The 18,589-nt window shown below is 38.9% G+C and overlaps 1 long non-coding RNA gene across 1 annotated transcript in view; it reads right to left on the bottom strand.

Moving 5' to 3' along the window:
* LOC110369578 overlaps nucleotides 1-11,823 on the bottom strand; it is a 39,580-nt gene extending 27,757 nt beyond the window's left edge. Inside the window, exons 1-2 of the long non-coding RNA XR_002429196.2 lie at nucleotides 11,662-11,823; nucleotides 8,078-8,152 (exon numbers count right to left, since the gene is read on the bottom strand). This is a non-coding gene — a long non-coding RNA (uncharacterized LOC110369578). The remainder of the gene's footprint in view (nucleotides 1-8,077; nucleotides 8,153-11,661) is intronic.
* Nucleotides 11,824-18,589: the final 6,766 nt, after the last annotated feature.

Below are 18,589 nucleotides of genomic sequence, written 5' to 3'. Positions count from 1 at the left end.
AAAACCACAAGATGAAGGCAGCGCAGGTCTAGGGTTCTAACTCTGGGTATGAGCCTGCGTGCAAGGGCAGCTCTTAAGGGATGTTCCCAGTCTGCAGGGTTCAGTTTTTACAGTTAAAAAGGAACAAATGGTTAAGTTGCATCATTTAGTCTTGGATCTAATTCTGTTAGTGTGGATGGAGGCTAGCTCGTGTGGTCTAATCTAACAGCTGAGCTGCTGTAGCTTAAGTTAATGCTGGGTTTGATTGAGGAGCGCATTAAACACTTTAGTTTTATAGGTTTTTACTACTGCATAAACATGTTTTACCTATTCATTTTTTCAAAGTGCTTAGCTCAAACCATGGAAAAATATTTCCAAATCGTATTAAAGATAAAAAGATTTTCAGGCCCCTGGATTTCAAATAAGCATCCCATCATCATACCTCCTTCCTCCGCAATTTCTCTCAAACATTCAATTTAGGTTTCTCAGAGCTCTCCTAATGTTTAAATCTGAACCAGTGTAATGGTAGAAAAACTGATTCATTTAAAGCAAGCACTCCACATCTAGAGCACAAGCCTGACAACACCACAACCTCTCCAACCCAAGGTCATAAGGATAATTTCCTTTTCCACTGCCCCACATGAGCTCTCTGCTATTTGCTCGGTGCCTCCGCCTTCAAAGCCAGGAACGATTTCTTGGAAAGAGGCAAACATGGGTGTAATCAGAACTTGTCATGATCCAGAGTTTGGATCACTGGTTCAACCTTCTCTCGTATGCTCTCAACTATTAAATCTGCAGCCATAACAAATTATGAACTTCTTACAAATGTCACACACAAACAAAGTATTGATTTTTTGAAAATGTCACATAAGACCAATGGAGAGCAGAGTCTTTGTGCACAAAGGAGATTGTTTTCACCTGTGCTGGGTTTTGTGCCAGGAAAAACAGTCATTTCTGCTTTCTTATTGCAGATGCTTAGCAAATATTTATTGCTGCTTTCATTTAGGACAAGAATTAAACATACACCAAAACATAAAAGCAATTGCTTTGAGCTCATAAGATTATGTCTTGTTGTGTCTGTATGTTATGTGCAATCTGAGCCAGTGTCTGTCTTATCAAACATTTCATTATGGTAACTCAGACAATAAAGTGTCTTTATTCTTGATAAAGCCGTCTTAAAAATAACTAAATCCTTCAAAGCTCAGCCTTAACATTGGCCAATGTCAATTTCTGATCACAGAAGGGTCAGGATAACATCCTGCTTCGAGTCCACTGATCTCCAATCAGACTGATGGACACAGGAAAAAAAAGTTAATACAAATGCTACATGGGAAAGTAAATATATAATATTTAACACCTAATATCACAAAAACAGACTTAAAGTAAAGCCAAAATAGCTACATCATATCTTTGCATCTCTACAACTGCTTAAGAAAACCTGTAGAAAAACTCCACCCAACCTGTAAGCCGAATTCTCGCGGTACTTGTGCTTTCAAACATGAGCATCTATCTTGCCACGCTCCCGCATAAATTGTCTGGGATAAAACAGCTGGGGTCAATCACAGGGTATTAGTTTAAAGCGGGACATACAGCTGTGCTTAAAGCAAGAGCTGCCAAGCTCACAGCCGAACCCAAGAACCTAAATAAGCGCAGGAGGATACACACACACACAGCTGCTGCCTTCACATCTGTTTAGTCAGAATCCATGATTTCTTCTTTGAAAGAACAGCAAGAAGTGCCTTGACCAGTGTAACTTGATGTTTCTCATAGCGCCCGCTGCATACATTTTCATTTGACATCATGATTGGCTAAAACCAATCCTTGGTAGGCAGGCACTAGATGTTTTGCCCAATCAGCTCAGAAAGTTCTAACAAATGTCCCTCCATTCTCCCAACGGATTTGATGGGAGCAGTCCCAGACTAACGTGTAGAACGTAGAGTGCTACAGATTATTAATCTGGTTTGCCAGGTTAGACTCCACCTCCAAGCACACCAAACTGTTCTCACTTCAGTTTCATACATCTTCATAACATGCTGGCAGTCATCTATGCACTATTGAAGGTTATGCTCATCTCCATCAACAAGCACATAGTGCATAGAGTCAAAATAAACGTGCCTCTCCTGAAGCGAGGATTATAAAGTGTTTTTGTTATGTAGCCTGTTACAGTACAACGGTTTGTATTATGTTGACTGGAAAGAAATGTTTTTTTCATCACCCCTCAAGACATCTGTGCATTTAAAAGACAATGTGCTTGTGTGTGTTTTGAGTTGTTAAAGGCGGTTTCCCAGTTTTCCGGGTCAAGAAGAGGCCACTGTGACTCGTCATGGAGAAAGCACAGGTGCCACTAACAACATTAATGATGGCTCCATGCTTTTCAAGTGTTCCTGTGAGCGCCGACAGTGCGACTGTGACCCAGCAGGCGAAAGAGTACCTGCAGTAATTTCATTATTTACACCTCGACTTTTCTTACCGTGACATGTCACAAATTTTGGCCCATAATGAAATGGAGTAATTCACCATTTTCACTGCAGATGAATCCATTTAATATTTTTCTCTGAGCCAGTTTGAAATGCCTCATTACCAGAGGAAAAGATGGTGACATTTTAGGTCTGCAACAAGCCATTATTTTAATTACTAAATACTTTCAGAGATTTCTGGAGAAAGGTTCTCTTTTAAATATCTGATTGTACGAGAAAATGCATCATGTCTCAAAAAATACATGCAAACCTGAGCACCAAAATTCATGAGGGAAATCCTTCAACAATGACTGAGCTGGGGAAAAACAAAAAAACATTGTTGCAATTAAAAAGAAAAAACTGGATAGTTTGCTGGCTTTCTCCCCCCAATTTAGAGAGGGAACCAGAAGGACGGCAGCTCCTACAATGAGAAATGTATTCTTTTATAGACCTGGGGAAGTTAGATTTGTTTATGTGTAAGGAAAAAAAAGATTCCTTTAAATCAAACTGGAATAGGAATATATGATGTCTAAACCAGTATTAAATGTTATCAAATGTTTGAGTGCAAATAAATGCAGCACAATGATCTATGAACTAAAATCCTTGCTTAACGCATCACATACTGCCATTTGATAAGTGATTAATCACAAAACCTATAGTTAAGGGTTTTTTTTTATTTCATCTCTTCACAGTACTTTATTGGTTCGACTATTATTGGTTAAACTACTTTAAAATATTGTTAATGGTTAAATGGTAAATTATTGGTTTATCTAAAGAATTTCCTTAAAAAATGGACAGTGTGTAATTTGCTTTTTATTAGCAAAATTCAAGTACTGCTTTCATAAATACATGTTCGCCTCAAAAATAACGTTCTCATAGCTTAAAATTAGTACTTTATAAATACATAGGTGGCGATGCACCCTACTGGAAGACCCCATGTTGCGTCACCATTTTTGATTACAGTAGCCGAAAAAGGACAAATTTGTAAGCTTTACACATTTTACCCGTTTATGAAGACATGTCCGTGGAGAAGTATAAAACAAGCATAGACGACCGTAGATAATTCTATTTGCCGTTTTCTGTTGAAATGGATGATCATCCATACTCTTTGCCCAGAGAGAGAGAGAAGAGAAAGTAACCAAGAAAGAAGAAAACAAGAGTCTATATCACCGCAGCTATTACCACCAGGTGGAGACAACTCATGAGGAGGGCTTCAAAACAAATGCAGAGGTTGCAGGCTTTCTACTGGACAGGCATCTTAATAAAATATAACTATAGTTTATTTATTTTGGTGTTACGTTGGAAACACGGCAGTTTACTCCAGCAACTACTCTGTCCTCCCTGCAAAGACAGCTAGTTTGTTAGCCAACACTGGAAAAGCTCTGTTGCAACAGTTAACATTCTGCATGAGTTCAAGCGTCCCCTCAGGACAGCAACTGATGATATTGTCAAATTTTTGACGTGCCGCAGCTTCCGTAGAAGTTACTACACACTTAACGGTGAGGCACCAGAACGCACTTCTCATCCCTTTGTAACTTAATTAGCACACCGCTAGATGGGAGTAAATATTACACACAGGAACTTTAAATGTAGCTCACAAATCATCACTTCCTCTTAGCAGCAAGGAGTTTAAGAAGAACAGGAGGAAAAAGACAAAAATGTTCAGTCAAAAACAAAACAAAAACAAAAAAAAACCCTTGGATCATCCATTTTCAGTTGCTTTGGAGAGGACTGTGAACTTTGGCACAACTGCAGCATTTTTCCTATCATAGAAAAATGACTCCAAATTGCACAATACTTTTGCTTGGGTAATTGTTGCACTAGAGATGTGAGTGAGCCAGCAGCATGTGTGTACAACAGAGCCGCGTTAGCCTCAGGCAAGCAGTCTCAGTCCGATTAAACAGAACACAGCCAGGTGATCGCTCACCTTCATTTGTCCCCCAACAGTAACAACAGTACACACACACACCAAGCTAGGCTGAAAGTTAGAGAATTTAGCAAAACTTATTTATAGGATAAAAACCCTAACCCTATTAAATACCAAATACCATTGGAAAAAAAATGTAGTTTTAAGTTGGGGGCTAATCTTGCTCAGGAACCCAGAGTAGCAGTCTACAGGGTTCAAAACAGGTAATGCAAGCACACTGCTCTAACCATCAGGCCACCTCTACCCAATCTGCAGCATGTGAACAGTGACCAAAAGCTTTTGGGTTTGTTTTTTGTTTGCAACAGAAGCCTGAATGAAAGACAATCTTTTTAAAATGTTAACTTGAGATAACTTTTGTGGTGTGATAGATTGGCCAGAACTTAGTTGTTTTTTTGAGAATGGGGGGGGGGGGGGGGGGGGGTTTGAAACACCAATAATTTATAGGTTTCACCCCCATGTTCTCACAGCCCATGTATGGTCAAGGTGTTAGATATCGGGTGCATAAAAGACAGAAATTCAGAGTCAAACTTATTTTTATATCTTAGAAAAATGTTGTCAGGCTAAAGAAACAGCGCCTCTTACAGTCACAGTATAATAGTTGCATTAGTAGATGCATGTTTAGGAAAATCTAAGAATAATGCCCATTTTCCACTTCTCTTTGCTGCAGATTAATGATTTACGCATGAATAAAATACAAAAAAATTCTTCTCACCAGTTTCAGTAAAAAATAGATAAGATTTTAATTTAAATATTTAGTTTATATCTTAAAAAAACGATAGATTTGGTGGGAACATCCAATTAACAAAACTCATAAGAAAATTTTACAAAAAAAAAAATACTTAAGCCTTTTTATATCACCCTTAATAAACTTCTGCCTTCAACTTGTTTATTTCATTCAACTCATTACACTGCTAAATCTACTGAATCTCGCTCTTCCTCCTACAAATGTTTCCATCAGAAACTGATTTTTCCATATAAAACTGATTGCAGAGCAATGACAGTATGCAATCCGAACTTTATGAATACTTGTCACATTTTCAAATACCTATAAAAAAAGTAAGGTTTCTTGCTTTAGTTATGCACAACTTCACACTTCCTGGGAGCCATGTAACTTTCAGGGTGAAAAAAGCTCACCTTCTCTGAATATTTGTTTTTTATTCAGTGTGATATTTTTTACAGTTTCCTGTCAATTTAAACAGCGACCCCACTTACATTTCAAGTCAGTTCTCCTGTGCCCATATTCAAAGATTCTCAGAGTCCTCTCAGAGAGCTCCCATCTCAACCTAAAAATTCCTACAGAGGAATCTTAGCTTAAGAGCGATTAAGATAGTTGCTGAGAGCGACTGAGTAAGGAAACAACAGAAATGTTTCTTATTGAGGAGGTATGGTTGATCCTGTTATATTCACCGGACAATACCTAACAGACCGAGAGTTATTTATTAAACATTAAGTGACTTAAAACCGTGTGTAATGGCACAGCAAGGTGATCTGCCTTGTTGGGCCTGATGACTAATCTTCCTCTTGACAATATAGCGTTTCTCTGCGGGGTTCAGGGCAGGCCAGTTTGCTGGCCAATCAAGCACAGTAATGGCATGGTCATTGAAGCAGTGTGGGAAGGTACCAAGTCCTCCTTAAACATGAATCAACATCTCCATTCAGCTTGTCAGCAGAAGTAAGCATGAATCACTCAAATTTCCTGCTAGATGGCTGTGTTAACTGAACTTAAGAAAATACAGAGGACCAACCCCAGCAGATTACATAACCTTCCCCCCAAAATCTTCAACTGTGGAAACGTCACACTGGACTTCAAACATGGATTCTGTGCTTCTCCACTCTTCCTCCAGACTCTGGGACATTGATCTCCAAATAAAATACAAAGTTTACTTTCACCTGAAAAGATACTGAGCAACAGGCCAGTTCTTTCTTCTCCTTGGTCCAGGTAAGATGCTTCTACTGACATCTCTGTTCAGGAGTGACTCGATGCAAGGAATGCTGCATCTGTAGCTCATGTGTAGGATTTATCTGTGTGTACTGGCTTTTGTTGTGCAGAACTGCAACTTCAGTCTACTCCTTGTGAATCTCCCCCAAATTCTTGAATATATTTTCCTTAACAAGCCTCTTATAGCTGTGATCATGTTTGTCTGTGCACCTTTTCCTGTTCAGCTTTCTGTGACCCTGCACTCTGAACAACCAGCTTCTATAGCAATGACCTTCTGTGGCTTGCTCTCCTTGTGGAGGATGTCAGCGACTGTCTTGACATCTGTCCAGTCAGCAAAGTTCCCTGGGATTGTGTAGGCCATAAAATTGGCATAACATAACATTTATACATTAGAAATGCTTTAGAAAAAAAACAATTGGTGTCATTTTCTTAGACTGACTTAGGTTTTAAATATCTATAAACCATCAAGTTTACAAGAACTTATGAGTCTTATTTTCTGAAATGGGTGATAGAAGTTATTTAATTGTTCAGCAATATTTTAATTTTCCAAAATACATCTGTAAGCTCTGAGCCAGGAATTAACAGATTCAAGAGGATATAAAAAGTTATTGACCATCCAACTAGATTTTGCGACAACTCATCCAAAAACATGGCATGACAACATCAACCTATAGTCTACTTCTGTTTAAGAAAACCTGAGATCGTTAAAGAGAGGCCATCTGCCTAATTTAGTAGCCTAGCTCTATAACTAAGAGATTTAACCATAAACTAATAGCGCAAGAGGCCTGCTGAATGTTGTTAGTTAGACCCAGGAGAAGTATTTGTGTTCGACAGCCAACTACCAAACACCAGAGTAAATAGCTTCCTTTCTTACTATGAAATAAGAACATCAAATATAAAATTAGAGTTTTAAGGCTCAAACTCCTATCTTTCCGAGGATTAAAACCAAAGCTTACACTTCCATGGCAGCACCAACTGGATCATGAGACAGCGTTCAATTTGACGAGAAATATCATGGTGTTTTAATATCACTAGGTTTATTGCTGCGAGAACATAACCCTGTTAACTAGTCACACGTTCAAGATGAGCTGGTAAAACCAGTGCCTTCAAACTTTATAGTAGTTTTAACAATATTTTTTTTTCTGTACCAGGTAGTGATTAGTAAAAGAGTTATAAAATACATTATTTTATCATAATGCTAAAAATCTTCTGTTTAAGGATAAGACTACTGTATATTCTCAAAGTTTTATCTCAAACATCACATTTACTTGGTTTAGATGCAGGACTTCAGAAGGGAACCCAATTTATTTCTATGGCGGCGGATCGATGAAAAAAAATTTTTTGGACGGCACATTTGTTCAAAACTGGCTGACGGAAAACAGACTGAAGTATGTTCAAACAATGTAAATAACGCACGAAAAGGCTTAGAAACAGAGTCACTGTCGCACAGCTGATTGAGATAAAAGCAAGAGTGTGAAGATGGCTTGCCTTTCATTGCCAAGCAGAGAGGCACACTACATCTTAACAGCTCAGACACTGCTTGGCATACAAAAAGATTATGTTCCCATTAAGGGAGAGAAATATGAAGATGGATATTCACAAAACCACACAAAAGACAGACACCGTTCATCTGGGAGGTCCAGTCGAAGTAAAGTGGCAGTGAAAACTAATAATAAAACCAGAGATTGACAAACCGGCCGATCATAACTGTGTGCATGAGCCGGTGTCATCTTCAGCCTGACATGAAAGCTGGGTTGAAATCACAGACTGACTCACTTGTAAGTTGAAATTGTTGCCTCCAGGCTCTGCATTCATCCATCAATCCAAAAGCCACACGCATGTAATTTTCCCCTTAAAGTGAGAAAGACAGAAAACGTAGTTAAGAGGAATATTAAATTAGCTAAATCCCAGCCTTTCTAGCAAGTAACATCCTAATATAGGAATCTTTTGTAGTTGCTAATGGTGGGAGCCCATATATCCTGTTAAAAATTTAACCAAATGACCGAACTTTTCATATCCAACTTGAATTACAGTATTCCACGTGCCCTAATTTTTATTCTCTGTGAAGAAAGAAAACCCTGCTCAGCAGAAAAGGCATAGAAGCCTTTGGAGAAGAGTGCACATCACAGGTTTTACTTCAGTCTTTTAGCTAAAGTTTCTGTTGAAGTGGCCACCGGGCCTATGCAGAATCCCTGAGAGGAGCGCCAAAGGAGAGAGGAACCGAGGAGAGAACGGCTGGTGGAACTTTTAGGAAACTCAGCATTTTAACGTTTCCTTCAGAAGAAAAAGAACAGAAAAAGATTTTAAACGGAAATTGATAAAGAGTTCCTCCCGGAGCTTAAATATTTAACAAGCCAAGATGTCCACTGAACAATGTTTTTTTGTGCAACACAAGGTAATGAAGCAAACTGGGCTGCTGAAGCTGTTAAAAAATGAACACGTTAGAGCTGCAGGAAAGGGACAGAAGCCAGAAAACTAAGATTTCAGCCAGAGAACAGGTTCCTTACATGCAACACCACATTTCCTTGCCAAACTATCACCACTGACCAACCTGAAGGGCTGGAGGTCTGTTTGTGTCAGCCAATCAGGACCAAGCTTAGAAAAGCAAATGTTTATAAAAGCTGGTTTTAAAGTCATGACTTGAACCTGTGTTTAAAACCAAATTCCAAAATCCAGTATCATAAGGCTAATAACTTAAATAAGTGACTTTGTTTTAGATAGATAGATAGATAGATAGATAGATAGATAGATAGATAGATAGATAGATAGATAGATAGATAGATAGATAGATAGATAGATAGATAGATAGATAGATAGATAGATAGATAGATAGATAGATAGATAGATAGATAGATAGATAGATAGATAGATAGATAGATAGATAGATAGATAGATAGATAGATAGATAGATAGATAGATAGATAGATAGATAGATAGATAGATAGATAGATAGATAGATAGATAGATAGATAGATAGATAGATAGATAGATAGATAGATAGATAGATATATTTATTAGGGCTGGGCAAGTTAACGCGTTAATTTCGCGTTAATTCATTAGACTATTAACGACGATATTTATATTATCGCGCATTAACGCATGTTGCTCACATGCTTTCAGTCAGTGTCAGTCAGCACGCGCTGACTGCAGCGCGCTGTCACAGCAGCACTCTCCCGCTCCCCCCCCCCTATCGTACATGGCTCAGCGGCGCCAGCCAATCAGCACGCAGGCTCAGCCTGGCCCGCCCACTCAGCTCTCACACAAATTTAACAAAGAAACAGCTGAGAGAGACCGCAGCAGCGAAAAAACATGAACAGGGGAAGTAGCACCGTTTGGCTTTATTTTAATACCGTAAATGAAATCTAGCTGTATGTTTTGTAAAAAGCCGGTTCATTTCAGTGGAAACACAACAAATTTATCTAAGCACGTGAAAAAACATGAAAACGTCGAGCCCCAGAAACGGAGAGAGGAGACGAAACTTCTGTCATTGCCCCGGCAGACCCACAGACGTCTCTGACTGAGGCGTTTCAGTCCTCCAGGGAACATCCAGGTAGATCAGTGGATGGATGGATGGATGGATGGATGTTACTGGAGCCCACACATAACATGTAATTAAGACCTTGAAAGAACCCAGTACATATATTAAAAAGTGTTATTTAAGATAAGATAACATTAGCTAATCCTTTTTTTATCCCACGACGGGGAAATTTATAGGATTAAAGCAACAGGCAGGTGCACACAACACAGACAAAATTACATAAGAATTGAAATATATAAGAGGTGGATTAGCGAAAAAACACTGAACATAACATTATTATTATTATTATTATTATTTAATTGTAATAATAAAATAAAAACCACAAAACCCAAAAGGTCAACAGTTTCATGATACATCAAGCTTAGGGACTGGCTAATATACAGCAGGTCAAAAAAGGCCATATTTTGGCTGCAGTGCTTGCTGTTCTCTTATGAAGAAAAGATCAAGTAGTGCACTAAATTCAATAGATGGGTTGAAAATATCCAGTATAAAATAAGTGCTACAAATGTTACAACACTTTTGTTCATATGGCAGCAGAACATTAAAATAAAAGTGCTCTTTACACTACTTTTGAATTCATTCTTGGAGTTTGTAAATACAATGCGATTAAATATTTTAATCGTTGCCCAGCCCTAATATATATATATATATATATATATATATATATATATATATATATATATATATATATATATATATATATATATATATATATATATATATATATATATATATAAAAAAGAACGACACTGGTGCCATTTTGGCTCCCATAGCTGGATTGGTGATTCTGCAACTGGCTGTACAACCTCTGACCTGAAGGCTAGAAGAATTTATTTAAAATCAACCTAATAACTTAATGTTTTCAGCTAATTCTGAAACAAAAGATTAAAACTCAATTTGTCAAGCCCACAATCCAGAGTTCAATAAAGGTGTTAAGGGATTCTTATCTTAATTTCAGGATTAATTTAAGGTTTTATTTGAAGATAAAATAAATCCAGATGTCTTTTTTTTCCAATGCAGAATATTATCTTGAGACTTTGAGACATTAGAAAGACAATTGTTTGGTTTCGGTTAAAGCTGGTTTTCACTTTTCAATGGCATGATTTGTGTTGGGGTTTTTTTTTTTTTTTACAATGCAGCCGGCATCTTTTTTTTTTTTTAACCCACATACATGACATTGGGATCATTTTAAAACAATATTCATTTTACCTACAACTTTTTATGGCTTTTAAAAAGGCATCATCACACAAAACACTCTAAACAGAAGAGCTTGAATGAACACAGTTTATCACATGGCGTTCAGTTTTGCACATTAGAGTTAAACAAACCAGTCTTTGTCTGCAGTTTTTAAGCTTCCTCAGTAAATGATAAAAGTTAAGAAAGCCGGGAAAAAGTTTCTTTCATAAGCTCAACTTCAGGGTAATTAAAGCTCTATGAAAATAAATGAAACGGATAAACAGGACCAGCAGCAGATGTCTATCAGCACACTGATGAGAGCTCAGCAGAATGAAGCATAAAAAGTCAGTTTGGACGTGAAAACGCTGTAATTAGATAAGAAATAAAACCAGCAGATGAGCCTGAAGGAACACGCCAAAAAGTCTGCAGTCTATTATAGTTAATATACCCCGGATTTCTTTTTTTTCCTCCTTTCCCCCTTTTTTTAAACCATTAACAGCTTGAAAAACAGGCAAACAAAACCACACTGTTCAGGTGTCAACAAGGCTGGCAACGAGTAGCTAATGGTAGTTTATAAAACTTGCATTAATAACAAAATAACACAACAGAAAGACAGAAGGAGAACAGTAGACACATTAGTACTTACAGGCCAGTCGCTGATCAAGGCTCCTCACATGCAAGACCTGAGAGGACGGTGCACCAAAAACTCAAATCCAACTATTATTTGTTTCTACTAAATAATAATAATAATTAACAATAATAATAAAATGGCTTCTAAAAATATATATTCGCAAAACTAAAGAAATCTAGTGCTACAAATCTACCTTTTAGGTTTAAGGTCTCTGGGGTTCTGTGGAGGTCCAACACCGGAGATGGTTAATTAGGCTTTACTCAGAACACCTGTGCAGCTGCAGCACAATCACCAGGAAATAGTTCAAAATAAGAGTCCGAATAACAAAATTAAATTAAAAAAAAGTGATTTCAAATAAAAATAAAAATACTGGAATCACATTTTTAGTTTAGTTTGCTTAAGGTGGCACGTACTGCTGAAAAGTTTCGGGTCACTGAAAAAATAAAAAAAATTTCCAAGAAATCCCCCGTTGTATTATTGAAATGAGTTGCAAAATGAATAGAAATTATAGATATTGGCAAGGTTAGTAACAATTATATGTAGTTGAAATTATTTTATCCTTCAAACTTTGCTTTCATCAAAGAACCCTCACTTTACAGAAATGACAGCCTTTGGAATTCTAGCTGCCGACTTGTTGAGGTAATCTGAGGAGATACGTCCCCACCATGCTTCCCGAAGCCCCTCCTACAAGATGGATTGACTCGATGGGCATTTCTTACCTAGCCTGGCCAGCCAGACTGACTTAAATAGGGTTTAAGTATTTCTGATTAATTCAATTGTAATTAGATAAAAGAATCTATTGCTTTTTAAAAAAAAAAAAAAAACAAGGAAATGTATAAGTGAAGCAGAGTGGAGTGAAAGGCATAATTTCATTAATTTGGCTTACCAAACTGTGCTGTGCCCTCTTTATTATATTTGGTTGCTTACTTCCTTTAAAATCCCTTGTTTGAACAGATTGCTAAATAGCAAATTTTCTCCCTCCCTCTCTCTTTCTCTCATATATATATATATATATATATATATATATATATATATATATATATATATAGCTGCACAGGCGTTCTGAGTGAATCATAAAAGCAGATGCACTCAAGAATCAATTTTCAGACTTCAAAGAAATGGCTAAACAGCATGATGCTGCAGAAAAATACTTGATCTAACATTTTCTTCAGGTTTGAGAGAGGAGGTAAACACACTAAAAAGTTCTTGGACATTGTGACCCATCTTTGCTGTGCACGGACACGCTAATGCTACGTTGTCAGTCCATCTGCCGTGGCGCCTATACTCCAGCCCTGATGGTAGATGACACTGTCGGACCTTCTTTTATTATACATTTTGCCACTGCATAGCAGTTCAGCCAAAAAAAAAAAAAAAAAAGCCAAAGTAATGATATGTCTGAAACTTTTTCACCTTTCAACCTCAAACATCAAGAGTTTTATAGGGATTTCCTGCTATAGAGCAACACAGAGATGTGTATAATCTCAAGCAGGGGGGGAAGAATGCATGTGGCTTTCAATGTTTCTTTGGAGAAGAAAATCTGAATTGTGAGCATTTGTTTTCAGCCTCACTTGGTCAATAATTTGGAGAAGCACTTCTCACTACAAATAGAGATGACAGAGGTGTTGGACTGCAGTTGTAACAGATCCGCTGTTGAATTTAGGTCTGGGCTTTGACCAGGTATTTCCAACAATTTAAAAAAAAATCTAAACCATTTATTTATTTATTGCAACATCTGACACTTTTTGTTTCCCAGGATTGTCCTATGTCTGGAGTAGTGTGGAGTAGCAAGCTTTATAGTACTGCCCAACAAAGGCCTTGTAATGGCTTAGATAACATGCAAATTTAACCGAAACAGGTCCACCCCCTTAGTAATGGGATAACCATCAGGTCTGCAAACCGCCTGAAACCCACAGACACCCCCAAACCCTTTCCTCCTTTTACTCTTTGAAGAACACATCACTCTGTCTTGTTTTCAAATTACTTCAATGCATGGATATCAGTTTTGTCGTAAGCTAATTAAAAACAACAAGACTGAGTTGAGATGGGCTGACTGACACCTTTCATGGGTGAATCTGAGCAGACAGTGAATCGGATCAGTTTCCTCTCCCTTTTGCCACATCCTCAGTGAATGCGGGAAAGCACCAAAGGATCGGCATGGACCCCTGTGTCATCAGAACCCCTTCGCTGTTTACAGCCGCTTATCTGCTTCAGATCATTTGCTTTTATCATCTTTATCACTGTGGCAAGACATGCTGATCCAGAATTGGAATCTTCCTTATCAAGAGTAAGGAACACTTTAATTAAATATATTTTAAAGAGATTTGTCAGTGTCCCAGTATATACGTGAAATGTTCCAGGGTTTTTGCAGCTTTTAAGGCTCCGACTGATGAGCGATGTCTGATAAAAAACGTTTTCCTCCCTTTGCTTCCCTATCTTTCCTCTGTACAACTCTGTATAATACTAATGTACCTCGCTGTGCGCTAATGGTGGTTTAATTTCAAAAGACATAATGAGCCACATTAGAGCGAGGGGGAAAATTGCAGTAAGACCTTCAAATTTCTATCCAGGTTTCACCTTTACGGCGGCTCTGAGAAAGAGGAAACAAAGACAGAAATAATGGGGAGCAACCATCGGCCCCTTTCTGCACGGGGACAGCCGCTGACACGAGGCACGATTCCTGAAATAAAAAATGTCACGAGGCAAGTTGTAAAAAAAAAAAAAAAAAAAGTTTTAACCTGAACTCATGTTGGATGTGTGTCTGTGTGTGTGTGTATAATATTTCATACGCCAAATAAAGTGGAGTGACTGTCTAATCCTGCACAACTGGGGAGGTTTCCTACAGTGGACGTAAATGAAGTGCAGGATCAAAGACCTGGCTGCAGCTCAGAGACAGCAGGAGAGATTGGACCTTTAGTCGCCTTGTCTCCTTTCCTATTTTCCTAGCCTTGTTGAAGCTTTACTCTCTCCTTTTCCAGCCCCGCCGGTCTCATCATCCCTAACATTGTTGTGATTTCTGTCTTTAATCTACTGGTTTGCAATCTGATATACCCTGAGATGCCTCCATCCTTCTCTCCTCTCCGGTTCAAAAGAGCGACCTCCCACTAAGCACCCCCCACCACGTCTCCCATCTATTCCTTTGCGGCTTCTCCCCTATTTTCTCGGTGGGGATGTTTCACAGATCTGCGTTGATCTCTCGCTCTCTTTTTCTGTTTTTATCCCCGGCTCTGTTCCTTCACACGCTCTAACGTTCCCTCTTTATTGGTGCCGTGCTACTCGCCTGTCCTCGATGTCAGACTCGGATCCGGGATACTGCACAGCAACAACAGCCTTTTACTTTAAATGTTCACAGAAGCATTCATTCGTCTCTGTTAATTTAGTTTCTTACTACACTTTGGACTTATTTGACATATTCTGTTTAGATCCATTTATCAAGTCAATAGTCCACATTCAAGGATTGAGGGATGTTTGGTGGCTATAGCATACATGACGTACAATTAAATTTCTGAGAATCCTTAAAGGAACATTCACATTTAATATCCCTTCTTATTCCCACAGCACACATTCAAACATACAACCCCCCATTATGATCCAATATGATCCAATGTGAATCCATTTCTATGAATCCATTTCTTTCTATGCAGTTCAGTTTAGTAAAAAAAAAAAAAAAAAACACCAAAAAACAGGGTCAGTTGATTTGCCTGGGTGGAATTGAAAGTTGAGGCAGCCAGGGGGGCTGAGCTCCTGAGTGAGGCAGCGGCGGCACCATAATGTTGATTTTATGTGACAAAAGCGGGCTTTGCAACTTTTTTGTTTCTGCAAGTTTATTTGATGGGAACAGAACAAGAAGCATTTTTAAATAACCAATGCCATGTTCATAGGTGCAGTGGGTAGCAAGAAGGTCCTGGGTTCGAGTCCTTCCCTTGCCCTGGGTCTTTCTGCATGGAGTTCTCCCTGTACATGCGTGGGTTCTCTCTGGGTACTCCGGCTTCCTCCCACAGTCCAGAAAACATGACTGTTAGGTTAATTGGCCTCTCTAAATTCTCCTTAGGTGTGAGTGTGCGTGTGAATGGTTGTTTGTCCTGTTTGTCTCTGTGTTTAGCCCTGCGATAGACTGGCAACCTGTCCAGGGTGTACCCCGCCTCTAGCCCATTGACAGCTGGAGATAGGCACCAGCACCCCTCATGACCCCACAAGGGATAGACTTGTTAGAAATTGGATGGATGGATGCTCATAGGCCATGTAGCTGATGCTAATTCACATACCTGGTCCCGAAAAACAAAACACAACAAAACAAAAAAAACTTAAAGATGCAATGTAGAGATGACTGCTGCTCTGTGCAACCAGCTGGCTGCAGGATATAAGGTGGAAACCTGTTGGGAGAGGGTGACAAGCATCTTTGGGAGTTAACCCGTTTTGGATGACGAGCACGGAGAGAGCGTGCACCTGTCAATGGCTCAGTCCAACAAAGAGACATGACTAAACAGAAGCACTGGGCTAGAAATACCTCCTATAGAAGAGGCAACGAAAGCTATCAGGAGAGAGACTGAACCAAACACAGACACACTGAAGTAGATATGCATAGATATACATAGAAAAAAGTAAAAGTCATTGTCCACCTACACACAGAAGCTCTGAGAAAAAGAAACAAGCAAAACGTTAATATCAGCAATAGCTCTGTTAATAGAAACATCCAGGAAAGAGAGACAACTAAACACAAAGTGGTGGCTAGGTGTACCTTCTGTGGGAAAGGAATTAAAAAAGGGCACCATGTTGGTATTGACCACAGCTCTATCAGTAGAAACATTCAGGAAACAGACACTTCTAAAGCAAAGCAGCAACAGAATACAAGGTTAATCACAGCAGTAGTCGCACTGTCAATGGGACGTCCGTTGAAGAAACCCAACTGTAAAAGAGAGAGAACGTAAACTTAATGGCAGGCTTGGACATATAAATGGAGACAAACAGTCCTCCAGCAGAGTAAGCCTACAGCACAAAACTATAGCGATACCATAGAGTTACAACCCCTAGAATGGAAACCTAGGAGGCCGGATGACTGAAGCTTTTATGTAGTCCGTTGATGAGGAGGAGGTATCTTAAAAGGTGCAATAAGCAAATTTGCATTAGTTTAGATAAAAATAACTAAAAAGTTGTTTTGTGAAGAACTAAAGGTACCTTTTTAGATGGAATATGGTATGACGTCACACACCAGCTCTCTGTGTTGTTCTCCAGTCTCCTGTTTACAAAGCCAGGTCAGCTGCACGTGTATGTGAACAGCTGACACTCTGCACTCAGCATGTCCTTCCCCTTAAAATGCTACCGCCGCGTTCACTTGACCCAGTTTCACCACAAAAAAACAAAAACATCTACGGTTTTTGGCGAAGAAGTTGTCAGATAAGCAAATAGACAAAACGAGGATTGACAGCGGCCTCGCGTTTCCAAGGTGGAGAGGAGTTCGAGAGCAGACGCAGCTCCGGTTTGACTCAGAGCTAGCTTTTCTCCTCCGGACTGGTGAGTAACAGCATGAAGTCAAATGCTGGTCTTTGTTGCCGTTACAGTCTTGTGTTGCTATGTTGATTCGATTCAATATAATGCTATGATTGTGGCATGTGGGTTAATTGTTGGAGTTTGACCAGCAATAGGCCAGGCGTTGCTGTTATGTGAGGCGAGTAGCCGTCGGTAGCCCAGCTAACACAGTTAGCATTGTTTAATGCACCACAGCGGGCTTGTGAGCAGTCCACCATGATCCTAACATACATCCAGAGAATTCTTTTTTTGACAAAAAAAAAAAATTAAATTCAAGTGGATAACTTTTCTGTTCCTTAGATTTTGGTCTGTTCTTGTTTTGGTCGACAGACAGCGCTCAACAGCCACCTAGTGGTGACATTTTGCTTATTGCTCCTTTAAGCTGTGCATCAAGGGGTGACAGAAGGCCTGAAAACAAAAGGGAGAAGAGTAATAAATAAACTCATCTAGAAGGAGAACCCCTAGAGGTCAGACAATGTAACATATATCATAACCTAAGTCACTCAAGTTTTAACCCCATATAGACAAGGTGTCTGAATCAAGTACAAAAACTGGGAGCTCGTCCCACAGGAGAGGATCCTGAAAAAAATGCTAAAGATTTATCTTTATTCATGGAAACTACACAAGCCATAATCACACAAAAAAAAAAAAAAAAAAAAAAACATGACTTCCGTAATCCCAGATGAGCCTGCATGTGTTATGATCTGGCTAAAACTTAATAATAAAAAAACACATCAAAGTTCCTGAAGAAAAATTTGCTTGAGTTAGAACCAAAGTGTCTGCTATGTAGTGTGAAGGTCAGGTCAGTCAAATCAGTGGTGAATGCTGTGCATGAGTGACGACTGCATTTAAAAATGTTGAACCTAAACTAAACCAAGAAACAACAGACAAGGTGGCAGGACATCTGTAGAGAGGAGCAGAAACAGGTTCTCTGGGAGCCAGGATTTAAACAACTGAGGAACACACCGAATCCCCACAATGTCCATATCACACTGAAACTACTGCAGAACAGAGATTTGCTCCCAGCCTAAGCACAAGTAGACCTGTGGAGGTGTGCAATATTGAGGGGGAAAAAAAGTGTGTCAATCATTGAGGTTAGGAGGTATTTTAAGATAAAATTGATGTCAGGTGGCTTTGATAAATAGGATGACTATCTGCTGTGAGTGGGTGTCCCACTTTATGTACAGAATAAAAGGTCTGACAACGTGAGTGCTGCATAAAGAAAAATGTCGAGGAGTTTCTGAGGCTTATCAGACTCATACCAAAACTTAGAATATTGCTAAAGTGAGTGCATTGTATCAAATCACAACTGTTTCCTCATCTACTCTTGAAGAAAATGCTGGGGAAAAAAACAGACGATCTGCATTACCCTCTGCAGAAAGGAAACAAATTCCTAAACTCCCAGCAGCATTTTTCTTTT

This window comes from Fundulus heteroclitus, unplaced genomic scaffold (genome assembly GCF_011125445.2).
Source record: "Fundulus heteroclitus isolate FHET01 unplaced genomic scaffold, MU-UCD_Fhet_4.1 scaffold_72, whole genome shotgun sequence".
Taxonomy (NCBI): domain Eukaryota; kingdom Metazoa; phylum Chordata; class Actinopteri; order Cyprinodontiformes; family Fundulidae; genus Fundulus; species Fundulus heteroclitus.
The sequence above is the reverse complement of the archived record's forward strand: the minus strand, read 5'-3'. Positions and strand labels throughout refer to the sequence as shown.